This window comes from Rhinopithecus roxellana, chromosome 7 (genome assembly GCF_007565055.1).
Source record: "Rhinopithecus roxellana isolate Shanxi Qingling chromosome 7, ASM756505v1, whole genome shotgun sequence".
NCBI lineage: Eukaryota > Metazoa > Chordata > Mammalia > Primates > Cercopithecidae > Rhinopithecus > Rhinopithecus roxellana.
In genome coordinates, this window is record NC_044555.1 from 62937912 (window position 1) to 62963118 (window position 25207).

Here is a 25207-nt window from a genome sequence, read left to right on the forward strand (position 1 = left end):
ATAATTGACATGACAATGTAATATTAACAATGCTTCAAAAATGTGAAAAAAGTATATGTGAATATTAATCACATAATTGATAAAATATATGAAATAATGAAGCCAAAGCAGGTCATTAAGAAATATTTATAAACATTAGGTATTGAATTTACAGATGTTGCCAAAGTTGTACATCCACGGGGCCAGTCATCATAAATTCTGATTGATGTTTAAAATGAGAGCAAGAAATACTCAATTAAGTAGTAAATTGAAAACCATCTAATCTTCTTCCGATGCGTCTGTGACGTCTTCTTTGTACTTGTAAAGTCTCAATGCACGTTGAATAGGAGTCTTAACAGAGTCCTAAGCCCATCCCTTCCTGGCAGTCTTTCAACGATGCGAGGCATTTCGTAATTCTTGCTTAGAATGAAATCCTTAAAGGCAATTGGTCCGTAAAGATCGTCAAGAATATTGGGTTCATCAGGCTTTTCAAGTAACAGCTTGGGGTCAATCAAAGGTTAATCACTTCTTACCTTTTTCCCCAACTTAGGTTTAAGGTACCATGCTCCATACCTCATCTTCACACTCTGTGCGGTGTAAGAATTCGGTGCTGTCTGGAGGTTCCTGTCCCAGTCTTTTTCCTGTGAGAAGAATTCGACCTCATCCATTTCATCTAGCTCTATTCTGTATTGCAGTGCTGAGGCCCATTCTTTTATCTTCTTAATCTGTTGGTCTTCATAGGTTGCTCTCCACTTGGGGGTAAAGTCAAACAGACTCCTGATGGATTCTTCATCAACTCCCATGTCTCAAGCCCACTTGAAGTCACACAGTTTTCTTGACGTGTCTATGTTGAAGAGAGTCAGAAACACACTCCGTTGTGCTTGGTGTATCTTCCTGAAGCAGTTCTTTTAGATGGGATGCTCGAATCTTGGGAGACTCCGAGAATTGATGGGACGCTGGAGCTTTGGGAAGCTCCGGGGAGAGATGGGACACTCTAGTCTTGGGAGGCTCTGGGCAAAGACTGGACACCTGATGAGTCTTGGGATTCTCAAGGCAAAGATGGGATGCCCGAGTCTCTGGAAGCTGTAGGCAGAATTCCCTACAAGTGTATTTACCAGACTTGGTGGGTTCCTTGGTTTTCTTATCCGGGCCCTCACAGTAAGCCCATGCCTTCTCCAGCTTCCTCTCAGGATCCAGTGGTTTCAGCACCTGTAGTAGGAGATCTGGAGGCATATCTTCTCCCAGATTGGGGTACATGGCCAAGGGATGCTTAGCCATCAGCTGGGCTTCCTCTCCGAACGCCTTCCGTGCTGGCTGGGCTGGCAAGAGCTTGGAAAACACGGCCACTTTCTTGAGCAGCTTCTTTCTGCCTGCTTTTGGGGTCAGCTTGGGGACCTCTGTGAGAGATTTTGGGGAGTAAAAACTCATCACGGAGACAAATGAGCATATCTTCGGGAGACAGACAGCTGTAGCGGAAGTCGTCCATGCCCTCCTTCACAAATACCCAGTTCTAAATTTACAAGAAAATGTCAAACAACCCCATCAAAAAGTGGGCAAAGATATGAACAGATACTTCTCCAAAGAAGACATTTATGCAGCCAACAGACACATGAAAAAAAGATCATCATCACTTGCCATCAGAGAAATGCAAATCAAAACCACAATGAGATACCATCTCACACCAGTTAGAATGGCGATCATTAATAAGTCAGGAAACAATAGGGGCTGGAGAGGATGTGGAGAAACAGGAATGCTTTTACACTGTTGGTGGGACTTTAAACTAGTTCAACCATTGTGGAAGACAGTGTGGCAATTCCTCAAGGATCTAGAACTAGAAATACCATTTGACCCAGCCATTCCATTACTGGGCATATACCCAAAGGATTATAAATCATGCTGCTCTAAAGACACATGCACACGTATGTTTATTGTGGCACTATTCACAGTAGCAAAGACTTGGAACCTACTCAAACGTCAATCAATGACAGACTGGATTAAGAAGATGTGGCACATATACACCATGGAATACTATGCAGCCATAAAAAAGAATGAGTTCATGTCCTTTGTAGGGACATGGATGAAGCTAGAAACCATCATTCTCAGCAAACTATTGCAAGGACAGAAAACCAAACACTGCATATTCTCACTCATAGGTGGGAATTGAACAATGAGAACACTTGGACACAGGGTGGGGAACATCATACACTGGAGCCTGTTGTGAGGAGGGGAGAGGGCGGAGGGATAGCATTAGGAGATATAGCTAATGTAAATGACGAGTTAACGGGTGCAGCAAACCAACATGGCACATGTATACATATGTAACAAACCTGCACATTGTGCACATGCACCCTAGAACTTAAAGTATAAAAAACAAAAAAACAAAACAAAACAAAAACCAGTTCTGGGTGTCCATGGGCGGGAACCTCAGGCCTCTGTGCTTGCACTTCGTGATACACTTGGAAGGCGGTTTGTCACAGTACCAGGGCTTGGAGTCCATGCCCGGGGACCTCGGCCGGTCCCGCGGCCTCTGGCCCCCATGGTGGCCCTCGCTGGGGTGCCACCTCTCCAGTTTCCGCGGTTCCTGATCCCTGCTGCTCTAGTCGCTAGGAGACCGCCAGCCACACGCAGGCCAGATTCTTCCTGGAAGCAGGGCAGCGCAGACACCACCTGTGCAGCCCGGATTCTCCAGGGAATGGTCAGCAACGGAGCGCCCAAGCCCCTGCTCATTCCATGGTGTGGTCCATAGGATGGACAGAGCGCAGTTTCTTTTTCCATTCGCCTTTGGATGGACATTTCAGTTGTTTCCCGTTTTGGACTATGATAAATATTCTATGAACATTTGTGTCCATGTCTTTACACGTACATATACTTTAATTTCTCTTGGATAAATTTTAGCTAGGAGTCCAAAGGCGGGATCATATCATAGGTGTATTTTTAACGTTTTTAAGAAACGACCAAACTTTTGCAAAGTATTTACACTATTTCATATTCCTTTTACTAGTGTAGGAGCATTGCAGTTTTTTTCACCTATGATCCAACACTTGGTATGGTTAGTCATTTTAATTTTGGCTATTCTAATAGGTGTTTAGTGGAATCTCATTGTGGTGTTTATTTGCATTTCATAATGACTACTTGTATTGAACATCTGTATATTTGCTTATTTGCAATTTTTATCTCTACTTGGGTGAAGTTTCTGTACAATTTCTTTTCCATTTTTAAATTATATTGCTGGATGTCATATTTCGTTTTGAGAATCCTTGCTGTGTTCTGGATGTAAGTCCATTATCACATATATGATTTGCAAAGTTTTCGCTTCATCCTTGGCTTTTCCCTTTCATTGTCTTAAAAGTGATAAAGAGAAGTTTTTTAATTTGATGAAGTTCAACTTATCAATTTGTTCTTTTATGGATTGTGCTTCTTTTGATGTTTCTGTGAAAACTTTGCCTACCCAAAGTTCACAAAGTTTTTAAAATTTAAATCTGTTTAATTTTTTGTAAACAGCACATGATATAGATCAAAGTTTTTCTTTGAAAAAACGTGTCTATTGCCTATGTATATATGATAAATTTCAGAACAATTTTTGTAAAGACTATCTTTTGTCTACTGAATTACCTTTGGAAATTTGTAGAATATAAGATGTCTCTGTTTTTTATGGGTCAATTTCTGGGCACTCTTTTCCAGATTTTTCTCTCACACAAATTTCACACTCTGTTGATTACTTTAGCTTTATAATAAATCTAGAAATTAGGCTGTATTAGTCCTTTAACAACGTTCTTTTACAAAGTTGGTTCTTCTAGGTTCTTTGAATTTCTATAAAAATTTAAAAATCAGTTTGTCAATGTCTAAAAAATCCTGTTGGGATTTTGATTAGGATTTGGTTGAACCTATAGATCAATTTGAGGATAATAGACATATTAACAATAGGAAGTCTTCTGACCACTGAAAAAGGTACATTTTTCCATTTGTTTGTGTGATTTTTAATTTTCTCAGGAATATTTTGTGCTTTTTTTAGTGTATACGACTTTCACATTTTTTTCTCTCCAGAGTTTTCCTAAATACTGTTTTTGATACTGTAATACGTAGTATTGTTATTTAAATTGTAATTCTCAATTTTTTGTTGTTAGTATATACAAATGTTGATTTTTGTATGTCCATCTTGTATCATACAACCTTGGTAAACTCACTTACTACTTTCAGGAGCATTTTTGTAGATTTCACTGAATTTTCTTTATATATGATAATGTCACCTGTGAATAAAGACAGTTTCTCTTCTTTCTTTTTTTTTTTATTTATTTATTTATTTATTTATTATTTTTTTTTAAATTATACTTTAAGTTCTAGGGTACATGTGCATAACGTGCAGGTTTGTTACATATGTATACTTATGCCATGTTGGTGTGCTGCACCCATCAACTCGTCAGCACCCATCAATTCATCATTTATATCATGTATAACTCCCCAATGCAATCCCTCCCTCCTCCCCCCTCCCCCCTCCCCATGATAGGCCCCAGTGCGTGATGTTCCCCTTCCCGAGTCCAAGTGATCTCATTGTTCAGTTCCCACCTATGAGTGAGAACATGCGGTGTTTGGTTTTCTCTTCTTGTGATAGTTTGCTAAGAATGATGGTTTCCAGCTGCATCCATGTCCCTACAAAGGACGCAAACTCATCCTTTTTTATGGCTGCATAGTATTCCATGGTGTATATGTGCCACATTTTCTTAATCCAGTCTGTCACAGATGGACATTTGGGTTGATTCCAAGTCTTTGCTATTGTGAATAGTGCCGCAATAAACATACGTGTGCATGTGTCTTTGTAGTAGAATAATTTATAATCCTTTGGGTATATACCCAGTAGTGGGATGGCTGGGTCATATGGTACATCTAGTTCTAGATCCTTGAGGAATTGCCATACTGTTTTCCATAATGGTTGAACTAGTTTACAATCCCACCAACAGTGTAAAAGTGTTCCTATTTCTCCACATCCTCTCCAACACCTGTTGTTTCCTGACTTCTTAATGATTGCCATTCTAACTGGTGTGAGATGGTATCTCATTGTGGTTTTGATTTGCATTTCTCTGATGGCGAGTGACGATGAGCATTTTTTCATGTGTCTGTTGGCTGTATGAATATCTTCTTTTGAGAAATGTCTGTTCATATCCTTTCCCCACTTTTTGATGGGGTTGTTTGTTTTTTTCTCGTATATTTGTTTGAGTTCTTTGTAGATTCTGGATATTAGCCCTTTGTCAGATGAGTAGGTTGCAAAAATTTTCTCCCATTCTGTAGGTTGCCTGTTCACTCTGATGGTAGTTTCTTTTGCTGTGCAAAAGCTCTTTAGTTTAATTAGATCCCATTTGTCAATTTTGGCTTTTGCTGCCGTTGCTTTTGGTGTTTTAGACATGAAGTCCTTGCCCATGCCTATGTCCTGAATGGTACTACCTAGATTTTCTTCTAGGGTTTTTATGGTATTAGGTCTAACATTTAAGTCTCTAATCCATCTTGAATTAATCTTCGTATAAGGGGTAAGGAAAGGATCCAGTTTCAGCTTTCTACTTATGGCTAGCCAATTTTCCCAGCACCATTTATTAAATAGGGAATCCTTTCCCCATTTCTTGTTTCTCTCAGGTTTGTCAAAGATCAGATGGCTGTAGATGTGCGGTATTATTTCTGAGGACTCTGTTCTGTTCCATTGGTCTATAGCTCTGTTTTGGTACCAGTACCATGCTGTTTTGGTTACTGTAGCCTTGTAGTATAGTTTGAAGTCAGGTAGCGTGACGCCTCCAGCTTTGTCCTTTTGACTTAGGATTGTCTTGGCAATGCGGGCTCTTTTTTGGTTCCATATGAACTTTAAAGCAGTTTTTTCCAATTCTGTGAAGAAACTCATTGGTAGCTTGATGGGGATGGCATTGAATCTATAAATAACCTTGGGCAGTATGGCCATTTTCACGATATTGATTCTTCCTATCCATGAGCATGGTATGTTCTTCCATTTGTTTGTGTCCTCTTTGATTTCACTGAGCAGTGGTTTGTAGTTCTCCTTGAAGAGGTCCTTTACATCCCTTGTAAGCTGGATTCCTAGGTATTTTATTCTCTTTGAAGCAATTGTGAATGGAAGTTCATTCCTGATTTGGCTCTCTGCTTGTCTGTTGCTGGTGTATAAGAATGCTTGTGATTTTTGCACATTAATTTTGTATCCTGAGACTTTGCTGAAGTTGCTTATCAGCTTAAGGAGATTTTGGGCTGAGACGATGGGGTTTTCTAAATATACAATCATGTCATCTGCAAACAGGGACAATTTGACTTCTTCTTTTCCTAACTGGATACCCTTGATTTCTTTCTCTTGCCTGATTGCCCTAGCCAGAACTTCCAACACTATGTTGAATAGGAGTGGTGAGAGAGGGCATCCCTGTCTTGTGCCAGTTTTCAAAGGGAATTTTTCCAGTTTTTGCCCATTCAGTATGATATTAGCTGTGGGTTTGTCATAAATGGCTCTTATTATTTTGAGATACGTTCCATCAATACCGAATTTATTGAGCGTTTTTAGCATGAAGGGCTGTTGAATTTTGTCAAAAGCCTTTTCTGCATCTATTGAGACAATCATGTGGTTCTTGTCTTTGGTTCTGTTTATATGCTGGATTACGTTTATTGATTTGCGAATGTTGAACCAGCCTTGCATCCCAGGGATGAAGCCCACTTGATCATGGTGGATAAGCTTTTTGATGTGCTGCTGAATCCGGTTTGCCAGTATTTTATTGAGAATTTTTGCATCAATGTTCATCAGGGATATTGGTCTAAAATTCTCTTTTTTTGTTGTGTCTCTGCCAGGCTTTGGTATCAGGATGATGTTGGCCTCATAAAATGAGTTAGGGAGGATTCCCTCTTTTTCTATTGATTGGAATAGTTTCAGAAGGAATGGTACCAGCTCCTCCTTGTACCTCTGGTAGAATTCAGCTGTGAATCCATCTGGTCCTGGACTTTTTTTGGTGGGTAGGCTATTAATTGTTGCCTCAATTTCAGAGCCTGCTATTGGTCTATTCAGGGATTCAACTTCTTCCTGGTTTAGCCTTGGGAGAGTGTAAGTGTCCAGGAAATTATCCATTTCTTCTAGATTTTCTAGTTGATTTGCGTAGAGGCGTTTATAGTATTCTCTGATGGTAGTTTGTATTTCTGTGGGGTCAGTGGTGATATCCCCTTTATCATTTTTTATTGCATCTATTTGATTCCTCTCTCTTTTCTTCTTTATTAGCCTTGCTAGCGGTCTGTCAATTTTGTTGATCTTTTCAAAAAACCAACTCCTGGATTCATTGATTTTTTGGAGGGTTTTTTGTGTCTCTATCTCCTTCAGTTCGGCTCTGATCTTAGTTATTTCTTGCCTTCTGCTAGCTTTTGAATGTGTTTGCTCTTGCCTCTCCAGTTCTTTTAATTGTGATGTTAGAGTGTCAATTTTAGATCTTTCCTGCTTTCTCTTGTGGGCATTTAGTGCTATAAATTTCCCTCTACACACTGCTTTAAATGTGTCCCAGAGATTCTGGTATGTTGTATCTTTGTTCTCATTGGTTTCAAAGAACATCTTTATTTCCGCTTTCATTTCGTTACGTACCCAGTAGTCATTCAGGAGCAGGTTGTTCAGTTTCCATGTAGTTGAGCGGTTTTGATTGAGTTTCTTAGTCCTGAGTTCTAGTTTGATTGCACTGTGGTCTGAGAGACAGTTTGTTATAATTTCTGTTCTTTTACATTTGCTGAGGAGTGCTTTACTTCCAATTATGTGGTCAATTTTGGAATAAGTGCGATGTGGTGCTGAGAAGAATGTATATTCTGTTGATTTGGGGTGGAGAGTTCTATAGATGTCTATTAGGTCCGCTTGCTGCAGAGATGAGTTCAATTCCTGGATATCCTTGTTAACTTTCTGTCTCGTTGATCTGTCTAATGTTGACAGCGGAGTGTTGAAGTCTCCCATTATTATTGTATGGGAGTCTAAGTCTCTTTGTAAGTCCCTAAGGACTTGCTTTATGAATCTGGGTGCTCCTGTATTGGGTGCATATATATTTAGGAGAGTTAGCTCTTCCTGTTGAATTGATCCCTTTACCATTATGTAATGGCCTTCTTTGTCTCTTTTGATCTTTGATGGTTTAAAGTCTGTTTTATCAGAGACAAGGATTGCAACCCCTGCTTTTTTGTGTTCTCCATTTGCTTGGTAGATCTTCCTCCATCCCTTTATTTTGAGCCTATGTATGTCTCTGCATGTGAGATGGGTCTCCTGAATACAGCAGACTGATGGGTCTTGACTCTTTATCCAGTTTGCCAGTCTGTGTCTTTTAATTGGAGCATTTAGTCCATTAACATTTAAGGTTAATATTGTTATGTGTGAACTTGATCCTGCCATTAGATATTAACTGGTTATTTTGCTCGTTAGTTGATGCAGTTTCTTCCTAGCCTCGATGGTCTTTACATTTTGGCATGTTTTTGCGATGGCTGGTACCGGTTGTTCCTTTCCATGTTTAGGGCTTCCTTCAGGGTCTCTTGTAAGGCAGGCCTGGTGGTGACAAAATCTCTAAGCATTTGCTTATCTGTAAAGGATTTTATTTCTCCTTCACTTATGAAACTTAGTTTGGCTGGATATGAAATTCTGGGTTTAAAATTCTTTTCTTTAAGAATGTTGAATATTGGCCCCCACTCTCTTCTGGCTTGTAGAGTTTCTGCTGAGAGATCTGCTGTTAGTCTGATGGGCTTCCCTTTGTGGGTAACCCGACCTTTCTCTCTGGCTGCCCTTAAGATTTTTTCCTTCATTTCAACTTTGGTGAATCTGGCAATTATGTGTCTTGGAGTTGCTCTTCTGGAGGAGTATCTTTGTGGCGTTCTCTGTATTTCCTGAATTTGAATGTTGGCCTGCCCTACTAGGTTGGGGAAGTTCTCCTGGATGATTTCCTGAAGAGTGTTTTCCAACTTGGTTCCATTTTCCCCCTCACTTTCAGGCACCCCAATCAGGCGTAGATTTGGTCTTTTTACGTAATCCCATACTTCTTGCAGGCTTTGCTCATTTCTTTTTCTTCTTTTTTCTTTTGGTTTCTCTTCTCGCTTCATTTCATTCATTTGATCTTCAATCGCTGATACTCTTTCTTCCAGTTGATCGAGTCGGTTACTGAAGCTTGTGCATTTGTCACGTATTTCTCGTGTCATGGTTTTCATCTCTGTCATTTCGTTTATGATCTTCTCTGCATTAATGAGTCTAGCTGTCAATTCTTCCACTCTTTTTTCAAGATTTTTAGTTTCTTTGCGCTGGGTACGTAATTCCTCCTTTAGCTCTGATAAGTTTGATGGACTGAAGCCTTCTTCTCTCCTCTCGTCCAAGTCATTCTCTGACCAGCTTTGATCCGTTGCTGGCGATGGGCTGCGCTCCTTTGCAGGGGGAGATGCGCTCTTATTTTTTGAATTTCCAGCTTTTCTGCCCTGCTTCTTCCCCATCTTTGTGGTTTTATCTGTCTCTGGTCTTTGATGGTGGTGACGTACTGATGCGGTTTTGGTATAGGTGTCCTTCCTGTTTGATAGTTTTCCTTCTGACAGTCAGAAGGACTGTCTGTTGGTCTGTTGGAGATTGCTTGAGGTCCACTCCAGACCCTGTTTGCCTGGGTATCAGCAGCAGAGGTTGCCGAAGATAGAATATTGCTGAACAGCGAGTGTACCTGTCTGATTCTTCCTTTGGAAGTTTCCTCTCAGGGGTGTACTCCACCCTGTGAGGTGTGGGGTGTCAGACTGCCCCTAGTGGGGGATTTCTCCCAGCTAGGCTACTCAGGGGTCAGGGACACACCTGAGCGGGCAGTCTGTCCGTTCTCAGATCTCAACCTCCGCGTTGGGAGATCCACGGCTCTCCCCAAAGCTGTCAGACAGAGTCGTTCGCGTCTGCACCGGCTCCTGCTACTTCCCCTGTTGGTCTTCAGCTGTGCGCTGTCCCCAGAGGTGGAGACTACAGAGACAGGCAGGCTTCCTTGAGCTGCTGTGAGCTCCACCCAGTTCAAGCTTCCCAGCGGCTTTGTTTACCTACTTAAGCCTCAGCAATGGCGGGCGCCCCTCCCCCAGCCTCGCTGCTGCCTTGCGGATAGATCGCGGCAGACTGCTGTGTTAGCAGTGAGGGAGGCTTCGTGGGCGTGGGACCCTCCCGGCCAGGTGTGGGATATATTCTGGTGTGCCTGTATGCTTACAGCGCAGTATTGGGGTGGGAGTTACCCGATTTTCCAGGTGTTGTGTGTCTCAGTTCCCCTGGCTAGGAAAACGGATCCCCTTCCCCCTTGCGCTTCCAGGTGAGGCGATGCCTCGCCCTGCTTCAGCTCTCGCTGGTCAGGCTGCAGCAGCTGACCAGCACCGATTGTCCGGCACTCCCTAGTGAGATGACCCCAGTACCTCAGTTGAAAATGCAGAAATCACCGGTCTTCTGTGTCGCTCGCGCTGGGAGTTGGAGACCGGAGCTGTTCCTATTCGGCCATCTTGCTCCGCCCTCTTCTTTCTTTCAAAATTGAATATGTTTATACCCCTCCAGTCCAGTTGCAATCCTTGATTTTCCTTTGAATCATATCAGTAAATTTTTATCTCTCTTATGGTGTTTAAAACTATACTTAAGAAAGAGATTTAAAAAAAAAATGTATAGACAAATTCAGCTTACATTATTCCTTTACCATATTATTTTCTCAGCACATAATAATTTTTTCCATACATTCTTATCCATTTTTAAAAAGAAGGTTTTTTATTTCCCTTGTTAGGTGCAGCTGAACAATGTTTTCTACCATTACTAGCAGGTATACCCTAGTTCCTCCTTGTAAATGAGGCATGATCAATGCCTTTCTTGCCTTTGGCTCCTCCTCTGTAAAACAGACACAATGTATATTCTTAGGTTTCTCATTAAATCAAAGAAATGGATTATGTGTAAATCAAGATAACATGATTTTGTATAGTGTCTGGCACAGAATAAGAATCCAGTCAAGTATTATTATTTTATATAGTATTACTACAATTTGAAAATAAAAATGTTCTACATTCAGTGTGTCTAAATAAAGGAGAAGCAGAAATCATACAGATCTATTTACATGTTACAAATATTTTCATTTATCAATTATAAGAATCTGTTAAACTCTCAACATATTTGGTAGATTTCACAATGCGTAGTTGGTAAGACCATTTTGATATGGATTTATTTTTAACTTTCTTACTTGGAAAAATTCCATGGACTGTATGTTAAATTCAAGAGCCAATACTTCAACAATTCTCTATAACAGTACTCTAACTAGCAAGCTCATATGAGTATTCACTTATCTAAAATGGGTGAGGGTTTGAATAAAACTTCTATATTTTAAGTAATTCCAGAGAAAAACACACAATGAAGCTCCTAAAGGTCAAAATTTTTCATGTGACTGTTCATTAAAACAGTTTTTGTACCTTACAGCCACTTCATTTTTTTCACTTTTCAAAGTAGAATGTTATACAAAAGACTCATATCCAGAATATATAATTATTAAAATGTAACAATGAGACAACAGAGAACACAAAACAAAAATGTATAATACACAGTAGTTTCACATGTATAGAGATATATAGGTAAAGAAATAATTATAGTTGTGTGTACATATTGATTAATATACGTGCATTATAGCTCTGTCTGCTGAGAAACTAGAAAAAAATGGCACCCAAGTAGCCAAAAGTACATCCAGTGTCCAGATCTTGGTTTCTAAACGCCATTCTCCAAAATAACAAAAACAAAACAGAAATATACTTGGAGAAATGAGTAATTCTAGGCCTGGGGCAGTGAAAACACAAGATGAGCCTGGAGTATTATGTAATGCCAGAAAATAGGAAGTGCTCAGAAAACAAAAGAATAAAAGCAGATCAGGAGTCAAACTGAAAGAGCACTCAATGGCCAAAGTTAAAACAATTTAAGCAACATGAAAATTAAAATTAAAAAATTATAACACAATATAAAATAAAATATCCATGAGTCCATAGTAATATAAATAATTGTACAAATAAATAAATGAAAAAAAGGTGCGAATCTGTCTTATGAAGAATTTCAAAAAATGTACATAGATACTCCTCCCTCCTGAGGTGGAATTTAAATGTCCTCCCCAGAGTGTGGGCTGGATTCTAAAAAATTAAATATGGAAAGGAAAAAATGGTAACATTTTAGTGGAGAAGCCTGGCAGTTCTCTCCTTAACCAAGTGATCAATGTTAATATCAGCAGTGAGAAGTCACGTTGGTATCATGCACTACTCTGATAGAATGTGATGAGAAAGACACTTCATCTCTATAGTATACTTCTCTAAATTCCAGAATCCTAGTCTACTGAGGAGAAAACATCTAACAAACCCAAGTCCAGGGACATTTTACAAAATTCTCAAGTACTCCTCAAAACCATAAAGGTCATGGGAAACAAGTAAAGGCTGAGAACCAGTCACAGACTAGATTAAAGAGACATGAAAACTAAATTCAATGTGGTAGGCTGAGTTGTATCCTGACACTGAAAAAGGACATGGGTATAAAAAATTTACAAATTTGAATAAAGTCTGAAGTTTAGTTAATAGTAATATGTCAATGTTAATTTTTTAGTTTAAATGCATGTACAATGTAAGATATTAATTTTAGGGGAAGCTGAGCAAAATGTGCATGAAAATGCTTTATACAGTCTTTGCAACTGGTTCATAAATCAAAAATTATTCTAAAATAAAAAGTTTCCATTTTAGACTATATATTGCATCATGACAAATTATCAGCAAATTACTATTAATCATACAAGAGAGAAAGCTGTAGCTTCTTTTAAATGCATACTTATGGCCCCTCTGTCCCCATACATAGTAAAACGTAAGTTTTTCGAAGTGGAGCCAGTCATCTACATTTTACACGGTCTCTAAATTATACACACCAATAGGTGAGAATTACTTTTCTAAAGCCCTGTGCCTTTTATAGGCCCCAAAGACTTTCAAAGAGTTTAAAAACCACAGTAGTTATGGTATTATCCAAAGTCACCAAATTTGGAGAAAATTAAATTTTAGCAAGTGCTATATGGGAAGGTAAAAATCAGATAGTGGAGCCTGTGGACAAAATAATTCACTTAGATACATGTACATAACTAGTAGGCCCACAGGATAATGACATCATGATAGAAGAGTAAAGAAGATACAAAGCTTGGTGAGTACCTGACTGGCAGTGATAAAAAACTAGGAGTGAAAGCAACTTACTTGTGCAAACAGTCCTTCTTGGGTTAAAGAAAACTGACATCACTATAGAGTACAGAGAAATTACAACTGGCCTGTTCAATCAACAAGCAACAACCGCCTTAGTATGAAGTGTTACTCCAGAAATGAATAATGTAGCTGACAAGCAAAACCAACACCAACAAGCTAATAAATAAATGTTCAAGGAAGTCAAAATGCTCTGAGCAGAGTAGCATGTAATGAATAAGTATACAAGAAAATTAAAATAAACAATGAAAATCAATTGTGATGAAGTGCATTGGTTTAATGGAGTCGAAATAATCCCAGTTCTGACATCTTTGTGTGCCTCTGCCTGCTCTTCATTACCTATAACCTTTACTGCAGACTTAACTCAGGACACCATTTTCACCCTCCAGCAGACTCATGTTATCTGCAACCTTGTTGCCTCTTCCACCCACATGTGGCACCTGCCAGCCTTTCTCAGATACTCAATCATTTTCATTCTGATCCAACCCACTTTGGAATTCTTTTGCTTTTATTAGCTCTTGGTAAGTTTACTTTCTGGGATGGTTAATTTTCTGTGTCAACTTGGCTAGGCTATGGTGCCCAATTATTCGGTCAAACAGTCTAGATGTTGCTGTGGAGGGATTTTTTAGATGTGATTTAATATTTTATACCAGTAGACTTTGAATAAATCAGATTTACCCTGCATAGGATGGGTGAGCATCATCCAATCAGTTGAAGGCCTTTAGGAAAAAGACAAAAGTTCCCCCCAAAAGACGGAATTTTCCCTCCAGACTGAAACACAGCAATCCATTTGAGTTTCCAGCCATTAGAATCAAGACTGCAATATCAACTTTTGCCTGAATTTCTAACCCATAACCAGCTCTGCAGACTTTGGATTTGCCAACCCCCACAGTTGCAAAACCAATTCCTTAAAATTTCTTTATCTATCTATCTATCTATCTATCTATCTATCTATCTATCTATCTATCTATCTATCTGCAAGCATATATGTATCTATTCTATTTCTATATATATAAATCTTATTTCCTATTATCCTATATATCCCCCTTTATATATATATACACACACACACACACACGCATATATATACACACACACATATTTTCTTATCTTTCTGTAGAATCTTGATTAATACACTATTCGTTTTTATCAGTTTTCTACCAGTAACAATGTACATATCTTGTCTTATAATGATATGCACTGCAGCAATTTTACCACTGCTACACCCACTGACAATTTTTCTCAGCAAGGTATAAAATATAGTTAAGGAATAAGAAATAATACAGACTTAAAGATTTCCATTTTGTTTTTTGAATCACAAAGCGTAGAAGAATTATTCCGTACCTTGGCTGAATATCAGAATCACTTGTGGCCCATCTTAAAAGTATATATGCCAAGGTTCTAACCCAAGCCTGCAGAATCAAAATTCCTCCCATTGATAATGATTCACAGCCAAGGGCTGAAATCCTTGGATATATAGTAATTTGATCACAGTATCTCAGACAGGATATATTCCAGCACTACTAATATTAATAAAGAACTTGAGGCAAAAAGAGAACAAATGACTTACACAAGTTCTCAAAAAGTAAGAATGAACAGTGTCAGGCTAATATTTTTCATATTTCTAGAAGATTTGTCCTATTTTCTGGTATAAATTCCAGAAAGATATGACAGTATTCTTGTCTCCTTGTATGCATATTTGTCATCTGGTCCATTGTTCCAATTCACAAATATAAATATATTGCAATATTTAGAAAATAATCGAGCAGAGGCAGCTCTATTTTATAAGGTGGTTCAGGTACAAATGACACTCCCTAGTATATAGCTAGAGGACTTCACAAATGGCTAAAATCTTGGCAATTTTGTGTGTTGATAAAGTAATAAAACTTTGAGGACAGGTAAATGTTACTGTGCCGTATCCTCTGATTTAATTAAAAAAGACTGCTCTCACTTTCCTATTGATGGAATTTCATAGATGCATTTAACAAATTGTCATTACTCTTAGCTTATTTTCTAGTAGCAAGCAAAATAATTCCAGAATCACTTCATATCATGGATATGAATAATGTAGAATAATCAATAATCTCAGTTGTCCACGAGTGCTGATTTAATCTTATTCCTTGGCTTCTAATGCAAAATTTGCATCTTTTACAGAATTTCCAATTCACAGAGTACTGTATGCATACACACATAACCAGTTAAAAGCCATGTTCTCAGCTAATGTCCAACATTGTTGGAAGAGCAGGCACAAATACGCAATATTAGTATTATTTACAGACAGATTGTTACCATTTTAACCTCAATTTTGAAATACAGGTTGTTGGCCAGGTGTGGTGCCTCAAGCCTGTAATCCCAGCACTTTGGGATGCTAAGGTGAGTGGATCATGAGGTCAGGAGTTCAAGACCAGCCTGGCCAAGATGGTGAAACCTCGTCTCTACTAAAAATACAAAAAAAAATTTAGCTGGGCGTTGTGGCGGGCGCCTGTAATCCCAGGGACTCGGGAGGCCGAGGCAGAGAAATGCTTGAACCCAGAAGGCAGAGGTTGCATTGAGCCGAGATCACACCACTGCACTCCAGCCTGGGTGACAGAGCAAGACTCCATCTCAAAAAAAAAAAAAAAGAAAAGAAAAGAAAAAAAGAAATACAGGTTGTTAATTTTATGTTAAAACCACAACTCTTAAGAATAACATATATGTATCTATATACACATATATTTATGTATGTATACACGCATATATATTCATACCACAATTCACATAAAGGTCCAAAGTTTAGCTGAATTTGACATTAGTGATCAAAGCCTAATATGTATAGGCAAGTGTATGCATTCAATACACATGTGAATGCACCACAGTTTTCTAAGATATTATTGAACCTTTTACAAAATGTTAATTGAGTTGTGATTTTATAAAAATAGTTCTAGTATTATGTTATATTACTATCTGTGTGTTCATTTGACCTAACAGTACTCCTTACAAAGAAAAGAGTCTGAAGGATATTCTACATCATCCAGCTGTGAAAGAGCTTTATGATGCCAAGTGTCCCATACAGAGTTTACGCCAATGAACTGGCTTAATTTAGAATGTAATCTAACCAATTATACTTAATAACATGGCTAGGAACATCAGCCCCATAGTCTAAAAACCAGTGCCTCTGGGAAAAAATGAAGTGGACTTCTGGTTTTGCATAGGATATTGTGATTGCTATTTCCGTTGCTCCTTTTACATTTATAACATATAAATAAGCTGAATATGATTTTTCATTTTGTAGCCACAATCTCTGTAGACAAACTGATCAACTGAAATATTTACATTGATTTGGTCAACATATTTATCAATGAATAATGATTTAGGAAGTTATTTTCAATGATTTAGGAAGTTATTTTCCTGATTTGGACAATTGTGCATCTGGATTCATTTACAAACTATTGTCTTTTTCTAAATGTTAGAGATGTTTGATGTGAGGAAGACAAACTTAAGGAGGGAGACCTACATGGAGGAAACTGTGTTTTTCTCTACAGCATATTTCAGGAATACATTGGTTTAGAAGTCAAAGTGATGATTTGGAAGGAACTAAAAGCACTGATACTTGATAGAGACCTGGTGAACTAGGGAAGCGATTCTAAATAGATTATTTTGGATGTGGAAGAGATACTTCCAGTCATCATCGCAGTTTTTAGTCCTTGACAGTGACTTAAGGACTCAGGAATGCTAAGCAATGTTACAATACCTGCACATACAACACAATCATATGCCCCGCCAACAGCATCTGCTCTCAGTGTTGCAGGACTTGTCCTTAGTTCAGCTAAAGACTAGCTCCTTGTCCATCCCACGGTCACGAAAATTCAGGCTTGCTGACGGTTTGAAGGCTGAGTAAAGCAGAATCTTATTGGGTGAAAAGGGAAAAAGGGGGAAGAGGGACTTTCCACAAGTCCAGAGTTCCTGCCCGTGCACTTCCCACCTCATGCTGTTTAAATCCCAGGTTCTACACAGGAAGAGGTGGGGCCAGACTTCTCTCCGTTGCAAAGGGCGCGAACTCCTGTGTCTCCACCCCAGTGCGCAGGCTGGTTGGTGTTTTCCTGGGGGACCCCCTCCCACCTGGCTGTCTCATTCCCCTCTCTGAGGAAGTACATCTAACTGCTGTTAGAATAAGGATAAGGACGAAGACCGATCTTAACTGCTTCCTGCTGAAGGGGGGCGCTGTTTTGGGGAAACGGCAGTCAGATCGCCCTCAGAGGCCTATCTAAGGGTTCCCAGCAGAAGGGGCCATCGTCAGAGGCTCTGGTTGTATGACAGTTTGGAGTTTCATGGCCTGAAGGTAAGAACAGACAAACTGGGTTATTAGAAAACATGTATCGGCCAGGCGCGGTGGCTCACGCCTGTAATCCAGCACTTTGGGAGGCTGAGGCGGGTGGATCACAAGGTCAGGAGTTCAAGACCAGTCTGGCCAACATAGTAAAACCCCGTCTCAACCAAAAATACAAAAAAATTAGCCGGGTGGTGTGCCTGTAATCCCAGCTATTCAGGAGGGTGAGTCAGGAAAATCACATGAACCCCGGAGGCGGAGGTTGCAGTGAGCTGAGATTGTACCATCGCACTCCAGCCTGGGCAACAGTGTGAGACTCCTCCTCAAAAAAAAAAAAAAAAAAAAAAAAAAAAAGGAGAGCATGTATCAAAACGAAACAAGGGGAAGGGGAAGGATAGCTCTAAACTTATAAAGCCCTTTTACCAGTTTGCATGGGGACAGGGAGGCCAAATGCCCGGCTGGTAAAAAACTTCACCCTTTTGCCAATATGTTGGGCTTCTCGGTTCCCCCTCCCTTGAGCCCAACCCCAAGCCAATCAGTTTAGAATTTAGGAAATTAACTCTTTCCAGTTTGGAGGATGCATCTGAGGGAAGTGTTCCATAGTACGGGGACACAATTACCTATCAGTGAAGAGAGGACAGAGGAGGAGAGAAGAAAAAAAAAGGTATTTTTTTTCAAAGGAGTCCCAGGGGTTCAGGATGCATTCGAAAGGGGTACAGACTGAAGATGAATGGCTACCCATATAGAAAGAGGGGAGCAGGCATCCCTAGTTCTCTTCTCTGCCTAACAGATACCTGTGGTACCTGAATGAGAGAGGGAAGAGAGTCCTCTTTCCCTCTTCTGTCCTTGTATCCCCAAGACCTGTCAACCTTGGCAGATGGGGCCATGAGTGTAAAAGCGACTTGCACCCATGAAGCAGGGGGTCGAACGGGTGGGAATCATCCACTCCTTCCCACGTGTGCCCTATCTTCCCTGCTGTCAGTAGCCTTGAATTCCCTAGACCTCATTTATGCCATGGATACTAATGTGGCCTTTATCCATGAGACAGGAAGCTTGGGCTTGGCTTAATCAGCAGGAATCAGCCACACTCACATGCACTATGCCTTTTAACCTCTGTTGTCGTCTGCCTCTGGATCCCTTAGATCCAGTTTTCTTTCCTAGGGCTTTGACTCAAAGCTTGGAATTAGTTTGGGATAAAAATGTATCTCATGGGGGTGTTGCACGGACTCCTTATCATAAGCTGAATGCTAAGGTGAAACTGTGGAACTGAGTCCTCCTCCAACAAGGGAGAGAGAAAAGGATGTCCTGTGACACACCCAAACACCTGGTGGCTAGAGTTATGCTTGTTAGGATTTGGGTGCATGGTGCTTGTCTTTTGTTAGCTGGCTTGTTCTTGCTTTCCCAAAAGGAAATCTCTGAGTGATGAACATCCTATTGACTCCAATCCCCTGGCAGGATTTGCAGGATAATTGCTCGGAATTAGAATACTGATCCAGATTTTTACATTATCCATCCCTCTTGTTCTTTCTGAGCTGCAGCCAGAGATTGCTGGTTGGTTCACAGGAACAAGCAGGGTTAGTCTAAAAGGCAAGTGAAAACTTAAAAACTAGTGAGTTTAGAATTTAATGACAAATGTATGATAAGTTTTGGAACATAATTTCTCTCTCTCCAGTCCTCATGCTTGTTAAAAAAAAGCAAATCATCATAGGACTGGTGGTTTTTAAAACAGACCTTAGTCTTATGCTTGGCCTGATTATTTGCATAAAGTGCAGCAAGAATAATTCTTTCTACACAGGCCTTTTGGATTGGCTTTGATGGAGCTCTGTTCCCCAAGGGATCTCAGATAAGACCTTTTACAGCTGAGTCCAGCCATGGGTTTATCCTCAAATACCTGTGAGATCTGGTATATAATTGTTCACAGTAGTCTCTTATAATCCTTTTTTTCAGCAAAAGCCAAAATTGACAAATGGGATCTAATTAAACTAAAGAGCTTCTGCACAGCAAAAGAAACTACCATCAGAGTGAACAGGCAACCTACAGAATGGGAGAAAATTTTTGCAACCTACTCATCTGACAAAGGGCTAATATCCAGAATCTACAAAGAACTCAAACAAATCTACAAGAAAAAAACAAACAACCCCATCAAAAAGTGGGCAAAGGATATGAACAGACATTTCTCAAAAGAAGACATTCATACAGCCAACAGACACATGAAAAAATGCTCATCATCACTCGCCATCAGAGAAATGCAAATCAAAACCACAATGAGATACCATCTCACACCAGTTAGAATGGCAATCATTAAAAAATCAGGAAACAACAGGTGTTGGAGAGGATGTGGAGAAATAGGAACACTTTTACACTGTTGGTGGGATTGTAAACTAGTTCAACCATTATGGAAAACAGTATGGCAATTCCTCAAGGATCTAGAACTAGATGTACCATATGACCCAGCCATCCCACTACTGGGTATATACCCAAAGGATTATAAATGATTCTACTACAAAGACACATGCACACGTATGTTTATTGCAGCACTATTCACAATAGCAAAGACTTGGAATCAACCCAAATGTCCATCTGTGACAGACTGGATTAAGAAAATGTGGCACATATACACCATGGAATACTATGCAGCCATAAAAAAGGATGAGTTTGCGTCCTTTGTAGGGACATGGATGCAGCTGGAAACCATCATTCTTAGCAAACTATCACAAGAAGAGAAAACCAAACACCGCATGTTCTCACTCATAGGTGGGAACTGAACAACGAGGAAACTTGGACTCGGGAAGGGGAACATCACACACTGGGGCCTATCATGGGGAGGGGGGAGGGGGGAGGAATTGCATTGGGGAGTTATACATGATATAAATGATGACTTGATGGGTGCTGACGAGTTGATGGGTGCAGCACACCAACATGGCACAAGTATACATATGTAACAAACCTGCACATTATGCACATGTACCCTAGAACTTAAAGTATAATAAAAAAATAAAAAATAAAAATAATCCTTTTTTTCCATGGCATCAGTTGTAACACCATCTCATCGTTTTCTGATTTTATTTATTTGAATCTTGTGTCTTTTTTCACTTAGTCTAGTTAAAGGTTTGCCAATTTTCTTGATCTTTTAAAAACACTAAATCTTTTTTCATTGATATTTTCTATTGTTTTTATTCTCTATTTTATATATTCCTGGTCTATGTTATTTCCTTCTTTATGCTAACTTTGGGCTTAGTTTGTCCTTCTTTTTCTAATCCCTTTAGGTGTAGAGTGATATTGTTTATTTGAGATATTTCTTCATTTTTAATGCAGGCATGTATTGTTATCAACTTATCTCTATTAACTCAAGTTTATCCTAAAGCTGCCTCCTTATGTATTTTAAGTTCAGCCTAAAGGTTTCTCTGTACATCATAAAGTATAACCTAAATGGAGTTGTGTACAGACCGTAGCCTACTTTTCTGCTGATCACCAAGTTTTGTCCAGTCAAACCTGGCCAACTGTTCAAATCATGTTCAAATAAGGCAAACTATGAGCTGTAACCAATCTGATTGTTTCTGTACCTCACTTCGGTTTTCTGTATGTCACTTTCCTTTCTCTGTCCATAAATCTTCTTCTACCACCTGGCTGTGCTGGAGTCTCTGAACCTACTCTGGCTCAGGAGACTGCCCGATTTGCAAATCGTTCTTTGCTCAATTAAACTCTTTTTAAATTTAATTCAGCTATAGTTTTTCTTTTAGCATCTCTTAGTATTGCTTTTGCTAGATCCCGTAAGTTTTGGTACGTTGTGTTTTCATTTTTATAATATTTGGTATGAAACATCTTTTCTCCATCCTTTCACTTTCAGCCTATGTGGGTCTTTAAGTATAAAGTAGGTCTCTTGTAGAAAGCATATAGTTGAATCTTATTTTGTTTAAATATTTTTATTCATTAATATATTTTATAGTTACAGTTATTTTTATACTTTGTTACTTCTGTCTTCCAATTAAAAGTGATTTGTGCACCACCAATACAGTATTATAATATTCTGTATTTATCCATATTCACTGTACCAGTCAGCTTTATACTTTTATATGCTTTCATTTTGCTGCTTGGCATTTTTTATTTCAACTTTAATGACTCCATTTAGCATTTCTTGTAAGGCAGGTATAGTGAGGATGAACTCTCTCAGCTTTTGTTTATTTTGGAATGTCTTTAGCTCTCCTTCATTTTTGAAGAAACATTTTGCTAAGTATAGTATTTTGGTTGGCAAGGTTTTGTTTTGTTTTTTTCCCCATTCAGCACTTTGTACATATATCATCCCACTCCTTCTGGTCAGCAAGGTTTCTACTGAGAAATCCTCTGAGTCTTATTGAGGTTCACTTATGTGGGACAAATCGCTTTTCTCTTGCTTTAAAAATTCTCTGTCTTTGACACTGACAACTTAATTATAATGTATCTTACATGGGTTTGTTTGTATTCATCTTTTTTGGGATCCATTGGCTTCTAGAATCTAGATGTCTTTTTTTCTTCCCCAGATTTGGGAAGTTTGGGGCAATTAATTTTTAAATAAACTGGTTTTTTTTTTCTTTCTCTTTCCCCTCTGCAATTTCCATAATGCATACAGTGGTCTGTTTGATAGTGCCCCACAAGACCCTTAGATATTGTTCATTCTTTTTCATTCATTTTTCTTTTTGTTCCTCTTATTGCATAATTTTAGATTACCCATTTTTGAGTGCACTGATTCTTTTTTTCTGCCTGATCAAGTCAGCTGTTGAGCCCTTCTAGTGACTTTTTTCTATCATTGTAGTTATTGCATTCTTTAGCTCCAAAAATTTCTCCTTCATTCTTTTTTTTTTTTAATTCTCTCTACTTTGAAATGTCATGTTCATGCATCATTTTCCTGAGCTCATTAAAAATCTTCATGACAGGTATTTTGAATTCACTTTTAGGTAATTCATATCTCTTTGTTTCTTTAAGGTCAATTTCTGGAGATTTATTTTGTTCTTTTTTTTTTTTTTTCATTGGGCCATTTTTCCTTGTGTCTTGTACTTTTTGTGATTTTGTGTTGATATCTGGGTATTTGAAAAATCAGCCACCTCTCCCAGTCTTTAAGGATTAGCTTTATACATAGAAAGATCTTAACCAATAAGCCTGGCTAGAGATTCTGGGGGCCTCTCAAGTCTTTTCTTTGAATGTGTCTTCTCTAGACATGTGCGCAGATTCCTAATTAGAGGGATTTGCCAGTTTTTTGTTCTGAGGAGCTTGTAATCTCTTGCTCCTTCTGTGTCTTTTTGTCTCACCATGGGTCATCTGAAGCAGAAACATGACCATACAGCCTAGTCCTTTTTTACTTTTAGTGGAACCCCAGGTATCTAAAGTATGCTGGATTCTGTCAGCTCCCCACATCAAGCTAGACAGAAACCAGTATCTCAGGCAGCCCCATGAAAAACCAGATGTTAAACACATGCTCTACTGTTCTATTTCTCCCTGAAGAAGAAACTGCCAACCTCTATTGACCTCTATCTGCTGTACCATGAGTCCTGGGTAGCAGCAGCACGATGCACAGCTCTCTTTTGTTATCAGGGCCCCCCAGGTATCAAGAATGTGCCTGCTCCTGTTAGTGCTCCCAGACAGGTGGGCAAAAGCCGGTTCCTCATCCAGCCCCTGGAAAGTAAAAACATTGGAAGTACAGCCCAGTCTTTTATTTCCCTTTCCAGAAACTAGAAGCTAGAAACTAGAAGCTGGGAGTTTTCTCCCAAACATATGGCACTCTATTGGGGGAGAGATTATAGCATGAGTGCCATGAATTTTCATACAGGCCTGGATGTGACTGGCTTTGTACTTGTCTGGCATGCAAGAGCCCCTTAACTAGTGTTTGGATTTCTCACAGAGGGAGTTAGTCCATGTTTTATTGCCAAATCTGTCTCCATGGGAGGAAGGAGGATCTAATGCTTCCCATTTTGCCATTTTATGATGTCACTCTCTGTACCTTGGGCTTTTTTAATAGGAGAGAGAAATAAACTTCTATGTGCTTACAATTTTTTTGCATTTTTATTTTTGATGCAGCTAAATCTAATCCTAATGGATACAAAGAGATCCATGCTTTAAGTGGTAGATAATATGATACTTTAAAACTTTACAAATCTAGGAGTATATAAATCTAAGATTCAGCGCATTTTTTCCCCAAATATGTTATGTAAAAGAGGAACTTTAAAATAATAATGAGCATATATACAAATATAATTCCCAGGAAAGAAAATCCTCCTCTTTATTTTTTGTTTTACCCATAGGAAAATAATGGGCCTCATGCTGTTTTGGTTAATTAGGAAAAACAGAGGAGATGTCTGGATAGTAACCTGTTAGCTAGCCTCACACTCCACATCTCTCTTTTTTGGGTTGTGTACTTAGCCTGTATCAGAAACAAGGATCAGCTTGTATTAAATAAATGGTCTCACTTTATTTATATTTAATCATTTGGATTATATCTAATCATTTGGGAAATGAAAGAAAACCATTAGAAGAGATAATAGACCTCAGTTTTAAAAATAAATATTGAGACAAAATAAATTTATTTACTCTTCCATGACATTTTTCTGGAAGCAGGAGCCTATTAGACTGTTACGATGTTCTATTCCATTGATTTATCTCCAGGTTCCCTTTTTTAAAAGACTCGATCTTTTGAATGCCTTTACAATCACCATTTATATGTACTGACCTACTTACCACTTCTGCATCACTAGTACTCTGATGTTTGAATTCAAATTTTGTATGTCTCATGCAAAACTCAAAATCTAACTGTGCAGTTTCTTGACCAAAAAAGGTGTGGGGGAGTGCTGAATGTCACTATCTAAATAAAAACCAATTTTACTGAGTAGTGGTGGCCTGGAGATTGAGTTATGTGGAGGTTCTAATTGTGAATTTCAAGTAAATATGAGTAAGCCACCCATTTGGATGACACACAGAAATATACTATTAATAATTTTCTGGAACATCTTAATTGAAAGAGAAAAATATAATTAGAAACTGAATTCAGTCATTTTCTTTTTAAACTAAGTTTGGTTTGTATACCTTCTAGCCAAAAATAAAGCAAATTTCTTGTTCAGTCTTTCCAGAAGCAGCTCAAATAACTAAATATCCAAGGACACCTTGCAGAGGTTTTTTCCCCCAAAGCTGTGAGAGCTTGGTAAAGATAAACTATGGGAAACTTCTGTGGAACTTAAAAGATTGAAAACAACTAAGAGTCCCCCTTCAGACGTTGTCTGCTTATCCTCTCTTTGCAGATCTGCTCACCCACATAGCTTTCTGTCACATGCTTTTGCTTTCCTGTTTACTCTTACTGCCACAGAACCAGATAGCCTTGAAAAGATTAACTTTATTCTGTCTCATGCATCAGCAACAGAATTTGTCAACTTGAATCTTTATTACCAGTGATCACATAAAAGCTGAAAAACACAACATGATTTCTTTTTTCACCTTAGAAGTTGAATTTGTCACCCTAAAAAAATAGCTAGGCTTGTAAATGGAACACATTTTATTTAGGAATCATTGAGAAAGAATAAGCAAAACAAACAAACCAAAAACGTATGACTCTTTTCTAAGGAGAACCAACTTAGAAAAAGAGGAGGATGCAAGAGGTTAGGCGGCAAGCAGGCAGTGATAATCCACTTCTCAAAGCAACTCCACACAGAATAATAATGATTTTGGACAAATGCTAACATTTAT

At 38.8% G+C, this 25207-nt stretch overlaps 1 pseudogene; it reads right to left on the reverse strand.

Moving 5' to 3' along the window:
* Positions 1 to 258: 258 nt before the first annotated feature.
* Positions 259 to 25207, reverse strand: part of LOC104678247 — a 32358-nt pseudogene continuing 7409 nt past the window's right edge.